Raw genomic sequence first — 12,366 nt, 5'->3', positions numbered from 1 at the left:
ATCAAAGTTAACTCTTGCATATGCAACTACTTCAGCTCTATCTAGTACACAACATAAAATTCTTTAAGTACGTCAATGTAGTATCTGCCAGATTCTCTTGTCATTAGTTGAAAATGGTATTTGTGTCATCCTCCTCATTATAGTCCTCCTAGAATTCAGAGTATTTTGTTGAAAAGGCAGTTCCAAACAAAGGACCCAAGGGCAAGCTTTTCGCATACTGGGAAGGACTGGGATCATTGCTAACAGGGACTGCTTTTTAGTCTTCCTGAATCACCGAGCGTGAGTCTTTCTGCTCGAGCACATTTTATTACCTTTTTGGGGAAGCAATTCCCTATCTTGGCTGCGTGAAAGCTTCCTGAGAAGACTCAGAAGCTCTATGTACCGTACTCTTTTATACCTCAAAAGGTAGGTCCTCATTATGACGCTACGGATGGCTTTCTAAAGTGTAAGGGGTAAACTCGGACTCAGATAGGATAGAATTATGTGTTCTGAGCTTTAGCCATTCTTTAATTCTTTAAGAAGTAATATGTTCCATTGCAAAAGAAGCAATTACAAAGTAGTCATTCTTTGTTGGAATCTCTCATCACTTAAATTTTTTCCCTAAGGCTAGCTCCTACTCTTTTTCCTTCTCTTGACGGATAGGATCCTCCTTGGTCCTTTTAACATAATACCCTCGGCCCCCAAGAATTAAAGTGTGGGAATCATTAACAGAGTGTCAAAATTTGACATATTGTATATTTAAAAAATTAGTAACCTAGGCTCAACATAAAACCATAATTTAGGTCTATCGACATTGGGGACAATAGAACTATATTTCTCATACAAGTCTTGTATACTTAGGTACCACAACCATTTAACTAAGGGAACCAAGGTGGCCTCAATCATTAGCCTAGGCTACTCTGGCGGTAGTGATATGTTAGCAACATCCCCATCCTTATTTTCAGCTGACTATTTTGAGTTGAATTTCGACTTAACATAGCTAAACTTACAACTAGACGCTGAATCACTTCAAATATTCAAGATACTCTCATCTCATTATTTCTCTGAATTAGATCCAAAACTTTTTTTCTCTCTATTCATAATAAAAGGAGAAAGTGAATATGATAGGGAGAACCGAACACTCTTCATTTAGGGCTTCATCAACAACCATAGGGAAAGATACTTCATTACTGAACTATCTCTGAGATATCATATTGTTCCATTGATCCACTTGAATATTTTTTCATAGATAGTTCATCTCTCAATTGGTGAGTGGATTGAGCTAGTTTCTTAGGAGTCGACTTGCCTCTATTATTTTTGCCCCTAGTTCTTTCATTCTTTGGTGTGATGTTAATTATGGTGTATCATGTATTAGTGAAACTATTTATAGAAATCTAATAAAAATTAGGAAAAGAATTATAGAATGACCTTATTCCTAGTCATTACGAGTTGTACAATGAGTTTTTACCTATGGTTATGAGTTATCGTAAAACTCATAGGATATGGGGGTAACTAGCCATCTTTCCTATTTTCTAAATAAATGTAGCATATATGTTATCAGGTTTCCTAATGACTCATTTTGTGAGTCATTGAGTGGAATACTACAAAGTGCATGTCAGGTCCTCTCCGGATGGCTTATCTGACGAATTATCTAGTAACCCTAGTAGTCATGAAGTTACTCATAGGGAGAACTATTTCATTCAAATAGGAACTTAAATTATTTTTTAACCCAGATGTTGTCAGTATGACTCACTTTAAAACTCTTGACCCATGGAATTGAGTCATTGTGAGAGTCGTAGGGGCTGCAAATAGGTAGTCCTTATCTTGTTCATTAGTCCAAGTCTTTTTCAAGTGCTTAGTTGCATAAAATTATTCATTTATCATAACAAATGAACATTGGAGTTTCCCTACTAGTACTCTTCTCGTGAGTTATATAGATAAAATGCAGGGGTTACTCAGACTTCGCCCTGACTAATTAATGAACTCATAATTCTTACTACCTAGTCACCCTTCTTCTATGTTATCACCCTTTGTTTTTGTTGAACACAAGTTACCCTATCAAATCCAATTTCTCAAGATTTTAAATCTAGGATTTGGAAAAACAATGTGATTCACTACCCATGATTTAAGTAAGTTCAGATAAGTTTGAGTTTTAAGAAAATCTTAGTCAAGTCTATGATAAAAAAGTAACACCTACTTAAGTTTGAGTAGTGGTTCCTGAGAATAAATAGGAATGTGAAATCCGCAACATAAACTTTTGCCTAGGTGAAGCAGTCTTGAGGGACTTGTAATATTTTGAAAGGAAAGGAAATCAAATAGGATCAATTTCTTTTTAATCACTTAAAGTGGGTTGGGTTGGGTGATGTATTTTATTGGATCGAGTTTATGCACAGTGGCCATGACCACTCGTAACGACTTGTAGTAAGTGACTCTGAGTAGTACCTTACCTTTGTCATGACCAAAGACTTGTGAAAACTTACCCAAGTTCACCAGTACTTCTGACTCAAGGAAATGCATAATATTGTGTGACTATGACTCATTTTGAGAGTTGTTGGCTGTCCAGTGAATTTTCATCGATTTCTTTCTTTGGATACAAATCAAATAACGAGTCATTATGTACGCTTACGACTTTCATGGTGACTTATTTGGACTGGACACAAAAATATTTTCTGGTATATTTTCCTCTTTGTCGTGTACTCCACACTTCAACACACATTAATCAATAATTATTAAAATAAAATTAAGTACAAATCATAGGGTGCCTCCTAAGAAGAGCTTGATTTAACGTTGTCGTATGATGTGTCTATGTTGGTTGCTTAGACTTCATCAACAAGCCCATTGGTAACCTCCTATGAATTACCTGATTTTATGTCATGGAATGACTCAGGCTGTCTTAATTACTAAATGATCCTTCAAATATACTTTACAATTCAACCTTGCGTCCATACTTTCACCCATGTAGTGTTTTACCCTTTGTCCATTGACTTAAATTTCAGCTCCTCTTTTCTTTTAAGTTTGATTGCTCCATAAGTAAATAGGGTAACCATTATATGTGGGCTTTTACATTTTGATTTCAAGTTTCAAGGAAATAATATTAGCCTTGAGTCAAACAATAGTACCATATTGCATGCAGTGAATTCTCTACTCTTAATCTTTCAATCATTATACAACTTCACCTTTCCTTTCTGCAAGGTTTAGATCTTAAAAGTAGTGAGACAAAATTCATCCATCTAATTCATCTATTCTAATCTCATCTTTGCTGTATTACTCAATTCCATATAGAAACTTTTTAATGCCCTCAATGCTTATTCTAAAGTTCAACGATAATGGCATGATTTTACATATAGAAGCTGATATGGATAGGAAACAATAGGGTTTTTTAATGCTATTTGTTATTCATATAGTGCATCATCTATCTTACTAGACCAATCAATCCTATTAGCATTCACAGTCTTTGCCAAAATAAACTTGATGTCCTAGTTGGAGACCTCAACTTGCGCCCTTGCTTGATGATGGTAAGGTGTCGCAATCTTGTGTTTTACACCATATTTATCTATTAGGAACTTAAATAAATGATTGAAAAATGGGATCATACATCGCTAATAATAACCCTAGGTATCCTGAATATGAAGAATATGTTATTTTTGAAGAAAGTTTTGATGCTCTCACCTTCATTGCTTTGAATCAAAACATCCTCCACCAAATTTAAAACATAGTTGATAACCTCAAATAAATACTTCATGGAACGTGAGCTCACAAAGGGTAACATAAAGTCAATACCATAAACATCAAACAGCTCAAGCTTAGGGATAGTAATCATGGGAAGTTTATGTCTTCAAAAGATGTTCCCTTGACTTTGACATTGGTCACTAGCTGTTGCATAATCATGGGCATACTTGTGAATACTGGGCTAGTAATATCCATTTTGAAAGATCATATGCGTTATACGTGCACCACCATGATGACCCCAAAATGGTGCTGAGTGACATGGATCTAATATGCTCATAAACTCAATCCCAGGAACACATACTATCTGTACAAACTAGTGTAGATGTGATGCAACAAATTCTTGTAGAGGCACATGGTGTGTGTTACTCTATTCATCTAGGGGCTGCTACAATGTACCACGATTTGGGGGAAATCTATTGGTAGAGTGGGTTTGGGAGAGATATTGCAGAGTTTGTAGCTAAGTGCTCTACATATCAGCAAGTTAAGGTTGAGCACCAGAAACCCAATGGGTCCATATAGGGGTTCAGCATTCCCATATTGAAATGGGAGGAAGTGAACAAAGACTTTTTGATAGGTTTGCCTCATACCCATAATCAGTATGATTATATTTGGGTTATCGTAGACACGATGACCAAATCAACCTATTTCTTGCCAGTCCATACCTCTTATTTAGCTGAGGACTATGCCAAACTCTATCTCAGAGAGTTGGTTAGGATCCACAATGTTAGCTTATCTATCATCTTAGATAGAGGTAAACAGTTTACCTATTATTAATGGAAAGCATTCCAAAAGGGTCTGGGTACCTATGTCCACCTCAGTACAGCTTTTAACCCTCAAACAGATGATCAAGCACAAAGGACCATTCAAACTTTTGAGGATATGCTGTGAGCATGCGTTGTTAATTTCAAGGGTAGTTGGGATGATCATTTTCCTTTAATTGAATTCATATAAAATAACAGCTATCATTCCAGCATCCGTATGGCTCCATTTGAGGCTCTCTATGGTAGGATATGTAAATCTCTAATTTGTTGGTTTGAAGTAGGTGAGGCCATAGTAGTAGGGCCTAACTTGATGTTTGATGCATTAGAGAAGGTTTAGTTGATCATAGAAAGGGTTAGGGCTTTCCAGAGCTGACAGAAATCATACGCCAATGTGAGGAGAAAGGATCTCGAGTTTGAGGTTGATAATTTTGTGTACTGGAAAATCTCTCCCATGAAAGGAGTGAAAAGATTCGACAAGAAAGGGAAACTCGGTCCCCAATATGTCGGTCCCTTCAAAATTCTTAGTTTTTTTTGGAAAGGTAGCTTACGAGCTTGAGTTGCCTTTAGATATAGCCTCAGTACACTCAGTGTTCCATATCTCATTGTTGAAAAAGTGTATCGGTGATCTAGCAGTAGTTGTTTCCTTAGAAAATGTAGATATTCAGAATAATCTTTCCTTTGAGGAAGTTCCTATCGAAATTCTTGATCATCAAGTTCATAGACTAAGGAACAAAGAAGTTCTACTATTTAAGGTTTTTTGGCAAAATCAGTTCGTTGAGGGAGTCACTTATGAAGCAAAGAAAGATATGCGGACCAAGTTCCTTCATCTTTTCTATGCGAATCCAAATTCAGTATAAGGAACTCATCTTGTTAAGATTTCTCTCTATCATGCTCAGTTTCAGTTGCATAACATGTTCATGTTAATCGTGCATTCATGAATCAGTTTAGTCATGCATTCCATGGATCAGATATGTATGTACAATGTGTAAGATCAGTCCCACAGTTTCCTTAGCTTAACCAGTTTCATTCGGGGATGAATGATCTTAAGAAGGAGATATTGTAATGCCTTATATTCCCTAGAATAATCTTAGTCCCAATACATGAGTATTCATACATAAAATTTTTGAAACACCCATTATTTTTTAGTTTATAGCCTTCCATTGAGTATGCAATTCAATTAGTTTTCTAACGATATAAAATTCACCGAAATCTGATAGCTGGGTAAGAACTTATGGCAATTTTAAGTTTCAGTCATTAAACACTATCATTTTAACCTTTAGCGCATCGCTGAGCAGGCCAATCTCCCATTTGGGAAATTCTAGTTAGGGTTCGCGATCATGGTGCATCGCGCCATAGGCCAACTTGACATTTGTCCATTTCCAATGTCAAAGCGCGATACCACCATATCATGGTGAACTTCTAGGTCCTAAATAGTGAAGGACCCTAATTTCCCCACATCGCGCCACAGACCAATTTCCCAGTTGTCCAATTCCAGTGACACGACGTGATAGCGCCGCGTCACGCCAATCCAAAAAATTGGGATTTTCAGTCAGTTCTGAGTTTTAATTCCAAGGGCTTTTAAATATTTTTCCCTTGTCTCAGTCATCCCCAAACACAAAGTTAAGTCCCTAATATCCTAATTGGGCATTATTCTAATAAATTTTTCCCAAAATCAAGAACATTCTCTCAAGTAGCAAAACCCTAACCTTTAAGTATCAAGGTCAAACCTCAAGAACTCTCCATCAATCCTTCCAAATTCTTCATCTCAGGAATGTTAGATGTTCATCCATGGATCGCTGTCATCCATGGAGTTCAAGAAACCCCTTTGAAATATAAAATTGTGATTTTTCAAGTTATTATGTTTAAATTGTGATTTCAACCATGAATCTCCATGAACTATGATTCTATACCATTTACCATGAACTTATTGTAATTATTCAATCCTTCATGTTTTAATGTTGTTATTCATTGAACAAGACCATGATTTAACTCTATTATGTCGAATTCATTCTATTTCTATTTGTTCTAGGACATTCCTATGATTGTTTTGAACCATGAACTACAAGTGTTTGATAAAATACCTACAAGAGCAATTGATTTAACAAAAACCATCATGAATTGTCCCCTAAACTTTAGTGTCTTTTCATTATTGTTGTTTTGAGTCCTGGGGGTAGTGAATACCCGAAATCCATAGTTGTTAATTTAATTCTAGTCTCAGTACATTACAGAATAACTTCAGATTATACTATGAGCATTTTCAGAATAGTCAAATATCAGTCAGTTAAACTTAGAACAGTCTAGTATTTCAGTGTCTTTAAGTTGGGAGTAGGATTTAGCACCGAGCGAGTGTAGGGATGGAGGCTTCCTCATTAGATAGGTAGAATTGTTAGTAGAAGTCTCTATACTCCCGAACTATGTAGCAAGCATAGGATATGAGTAGTCACCCATTAGATTAATCTTGACTATCTTGCATGGGCCACCCGTCAGTTCAGGCTTGACACCCTTAGTCCTTTATAGATTATATCAGTTTAGTAGATCCACACAGCCATTGTTAGTACTCGTGGCACAGTATTAATATCCTTCCAACTGGGGCTATAGGTTGGACCCTAATTATCTCAAATTAGGGAATATCGATTACATGATACCTCCCGTAGCCTCAGATACAGTCTCAAATAGTCTCAGTTACAGTCCCAGCTCAGTTGTTCTATCTTAGTGTTGTTAGACCAAAGCATACGAATATCAGTATTTTTTAATATTTCACTTTACAAGTTTTACTCAATTTATATTATATTCTTGATCATGCATCCTCAGTATTTATAGATCTTCATGCATTTTCAGTATCTACAGATTCCATTCTCTTTTCAGTACTCCATGCTTTACATGCATATCAATTTAATTATTATTATTCCTAGTCATGAGACCATGCATATCATCCTACCTCATTTAGCATGCCATTACATTCAAAGTACTGATCGCATACCTTTTTTTTGCGCTATGATGTATCATATCATAGGTACTGACGCTCAGTTCCCGGATCACACTTAGTCCCTCAGATCATCAACAATTTCTGTAGTAGTGGTGAGTCCTTATCATCCGAGAATGGATTATATTATTTCATTTCTTTATATTAGTAGTTACTAGAGTTAGTTGGGGCTTGTCCCATCAACTCACAATATTGTGTTTAGAGGCTTTCCAGACGCTACAGTTAGCTATTCAGATTTCAGTATTTAGCCAGATTCATAATTCAGTAGTCATTTCATTATTAAAACCTTATGGAAATTCAGTTATTCTTCCACATTCATGATTATATTATTCAGTGCTCATAGCAGGTACCATCCCATGGGTTAGCTTATGGTCCCTCAGGATCGTAAGCACCGTGTAATGACTAGGGGGTAGTTTTGGGTCGTTACAACTTATTGTTAGCATGTACCTACCTGCCTAGCATTTTCATCATCCATAATAGAGTGTGGACTTGCTCCATAGTTTACTGACCATCCTTCAAGTAGTGGTTGGTTTAAAACTTCTGGTTCATAATGAACACCCTCGAGAAGTGCTGCTTGATCCGAACTTCTTCATTCACCATCATTTTGTTGTGAGTTAGAGTTCTCTCAAGGTCCATATAGAGTAAAACCATGAAATTTCCTTGACACTGAGTGTTGGGCATACACCGGTGTGTCCCCTAAAAATAAATAAAAAATTTAAGGAAGGATACAACAACAAATATCCCCAATAAATACCCTCAAATGAATTTTTAAAACGTATTCCCTAACAACGGTCCTAAAATTCAATATTACCCAAATTATATCTAAAAAGTATTAAGTTGTCCCTGATCAAATATAGATCCCAACAAAGTTCGCGTTGAACCCAAAGGGAGTAGGTCAAATTTCTATCATGTATTTGTCTAAGTAATTAGCAAAGAAGCAAAAGAAAGGGATTTTACAAAACAAATTATCAATAGTTATGAGTGTTGATTTGTTAGTTTTGTAATCAACATGAGAAAGGCACTAGGACTGTGTTCCCCCAATGAATTCCTAAATTCGTAAGTTCTCTGTACTTTAGTGATCTCTGGTGGTATTTGACTTTCATAATCATTAGGTTATGCATAATCTAACAAACTAGATTATGAACCTTGTAGATTACTATCTCCAAGCACATAGGTTCATGTGTCACCTATTTTGCATTTCTAACCCTTTTCTATGATTCTAATATAATCTTTCCCATTTACAAGCTAAAGGATAATTAAATAATATAACTGAAAGACTTGTTGTTGATTCACTATTCCTATCCGATTAACCTTACTAAAGTATCGGATAAAGATAGGACAATTTTCATCACATGCACTTGTTAGAAAGCAATCAATCTCTAAGAAATAACAATACATTCCAGCTACCCTTCGAGAACCACATTGTACTTCGAATACTACTTCATTAATCTTTCATGGTTCCAACAATCCTACTTGTTATGTTTATCTACTCATAAATTCAATCAAATAAAAGACTTCATATATGAAATATAAGTCTGAACATACAATAATAATAAGAAAACTCCACAATCTCAACATAAATTAAAATTTTAAAATTGATGTTTATACCTCTAAAATTAATAATATGCCTTGAAAGTAGTAATGGAATGTAAACTTACAAAGAAAATGAATAAGATTATTTATAGAAAAAATAAAATATATTCTAAACAAAGTTGTACTACTAATTCGATAGTGGATACACATTTGACAAGGAGTTTTATAAGCTGATGATGACTCATTTACAGTCTTCCTTCCTTATATGTTGTCTGCTTCTTCTACTACTGTTTATGAATTATCTTATGATACACAATCCATAGGAGAATTTTTTTTCCAAAGTTCCCTTTTGCATGTTTTTAGGAATTTTCTTGCTTGCTCAAGATAACTACTTATGATGACTTATCACGTGACAAGACAGCTTGTATCCTTCCCTCGTACTTCTTCTTGGACTTTAAATTTTCCATAATCTTTAATGAAATAGCCTCCCGACAGTTTTAGGTTGTGACTCATGATTTTACCCAATAAGTCATGGCCTAGCCTTATCAGCATTGGCATGGACATCCACATCTTCAGGACTTTGGCAACTCTTTTCAGGATGCCTTCTCTCTACGACACGTAACTTAACCCAACGAGTCATAGGTTTACTCAAAAAACATCATATGTACATAAAAAAATACTTTGAATTAGCATATTTTCCTTGTTTTAAGTATCAAAAGTGCTATTAAAATACATCATATCAATAACCCTAATAAACCCACATAATCCAACATTGTAATTGTATCCCCGACAACAATGCTAAAATTTGTTGTCTCCCAAATTACACCTCTAAGCAAAGTATAAAGTTGTTGCTGATCAAACAAAGAATCCAACTAAGGTTGGTGTTGATCTCACAGATAATAGGTCAAAATATCAATCAATATGTATGTTAAGACAAGCAATAACAAATTTTCAATAAATAGGGAGATTTTTAATTAAGTAATTTTGTAGTAACAACTATTGATTTATTAGTATTCAATATGAGTGAGGCACATGGACTGTGTTCCACAATAACTTCATTACTCCATCACTTCATCATACTATGCAATCTTTCATGGTACTCCGTATGTAGAATTGATAGGTTATGTATACCTATAACTACTTTATACTTTTGTCTAACCGAATACTTAAGTATGTTTTCTCTTCTCTCAAACCTGGATTGCTTACCCCTATCCCAGATCCTAAATCAAAATCTCGCATTATCGGCTCAAGATATTATGTAAAGGTTGATAGCTCTAAGTCTCTATTATTTTTTCCCTTCTTCCCATCCATACTCATGCTTTCATCAACACTACTGATTAGGCGAGTCCTAATGTTTGCCACCGTTAAAAAGCAATCAAAACAAATGAAACAATCAATACACATGAACATTGGCTTAAAAGTACTCTGTACTATGAATTCTAATTTGATAAATCGACTTGGTTTCCACAATGCTAGTTGTTTTGTTTAGCTACTTAAAATTAAAATCACACAAGAAAAAATCATAGTAGAATGCATAATTATGCACTTACAAGAATAATAATAAAAGCTCCAAGATCTCACTTTAAATTAAAACACTAAATTTCAATGATTATACTTATGAAATGTATAATATGTGTAGAATGTAATAATATAATCTTAACTAAAAAAATAAACCCGCATTGGGTATTTATAGAAAAAAATAAAACCAATCTTAAACCTATTTGGAATACAAAGCGTATGATGGTTTTTCCTCTGACAATGAGTCATCTAGTCTGATGATGAATCGGAGTCAGTTTTCTCAATAGTCATTGCCTTCTTTTGTTATTTACTAATGACAAATATTTAGTCACCCTATGAGATATAAACTTACTTATTTCCACTAGGACCTTGTCCATTCCTCAAGGACATCCATTTTTCTACCCAGGAAGACTTGTCCTAATGCTTCATTACATAACCCTATGGGTCGTAGACTCCTACCATGCCCCACTTGTCTTTGATCTTGCCATGGTTTTGAAATTGATCGGAGTCCCAACAGCTTCATGGTAAGACTCTTTATGTGTCACAATGATTCATAGTCAACCCTCATAATCACTACACTGCTTTGCACATCTTTAAGTCTTTGACCTTTTCTCATAGGACAATTGCTCCTTATGACTTGTAATCTAATCAAACAAGTCATAGACGATGTCGTGTTAAACTAACCTTCAAATAAAACGTCCCAATTTTTTCTAGTTTTACAATTACTGGGGCTAAGAGCCATACTGTTACCCAATGACTCATGGACCAATGTGTTTTCTGTACACTTGTGTAAATTCTTCTTCTTTCTACTTCATTCACTTTCGAACACTCTTTTCCAACAAAACCTATAATAAACACATCATAGACAGATAAAAAGCCTTTGGATTATCATATTTTATTCGTTTTAAGCATCAAAAGTGTCGTACAATCATGACATATCAGCTACCCATACTCCGACCTTTTGGCCCAAGAAACATGCTACAATGTTCAAATTGCTTGAATTCTATAGAATTGAGATATAATAGTCCTTCGACAATTCAATCCACTTACATTGTCTCAAATTAAGCTCCCTATGCATCATAATTTACTGAAGGCTACGACTGTCAGTAAATATCTCAGAAAGAACACCATACAATTAATGCATCTAAATAGTAGACATGAAAAAAACCATCGCCAACTCCAAATCATGAGTAGGATAGTTGCTCTCGTGCACCTAAAGCTGCATTAATGCATAAGTAGTAACTAAACCCACTGCTTCATAATACAATCCAAACCAATTCCAAATGGATCACAATAAACATTAACATCTAAATTGGGACGGTCAATAGGAGCTGAAGTGAGCGAGTCCTTAAGCATTTAAAAGCTCAAATCACACTCATAGGAACACTAAAATGGAACATCCTTCCTCAAAAGTCTAGTCATATGATCTATAATAGTTGAAAATTTCTCGATGAACTACCTTAATAATCTTTTAAAGAAGTAAAGTTGCAACCCTCGATCAGAGATATAGGTCCAACCCTATCATGAATATCCTCAATATTCATCGGATTCACAAGAATCCCATCCTTAGACACTATATTTCCTAGGAAAGCCATATACTCTAGCTAAAAATCACACATGAAAATTTGGCAAAAAAACTATGGTCACTCTAAGTTTGGAGCACAGTCCTCAAATAGTGATTGTGCTCCTCTTTACTCCTCGAATAGACTAGGATATCATAAATAAAGAATATTACAAAGAACTTTAATAAGGCCTAAAAATATTGTTCATCAAATCCATGAAAGATTTTGGGCCATTGGTAAACTTATAAAACATAACATGTCATGATTCAATCGGTCATAATTGCCACCCACACTAACATAT

Source organism: Capsicum annuum, chromosome 9 (genome assembly GCF_002878395.1).
Source record: "Capsicum annuum cultivar UCD-10X-F1 chromosome 9, UCD10Xv1.1, whole genome shotgun sequence".
Taxonomy (NCBI): Eukaryota; Viridiplantae; Streptophyta; class Magnoliopsida; order Solanales; family Solanaceae; genus Capsicum; species Capsicum annuum.
The sequence above is the reverse complement of the archived record's forward strand: the minus strand, read 5'-3'. Positions refer to the sequence as shown.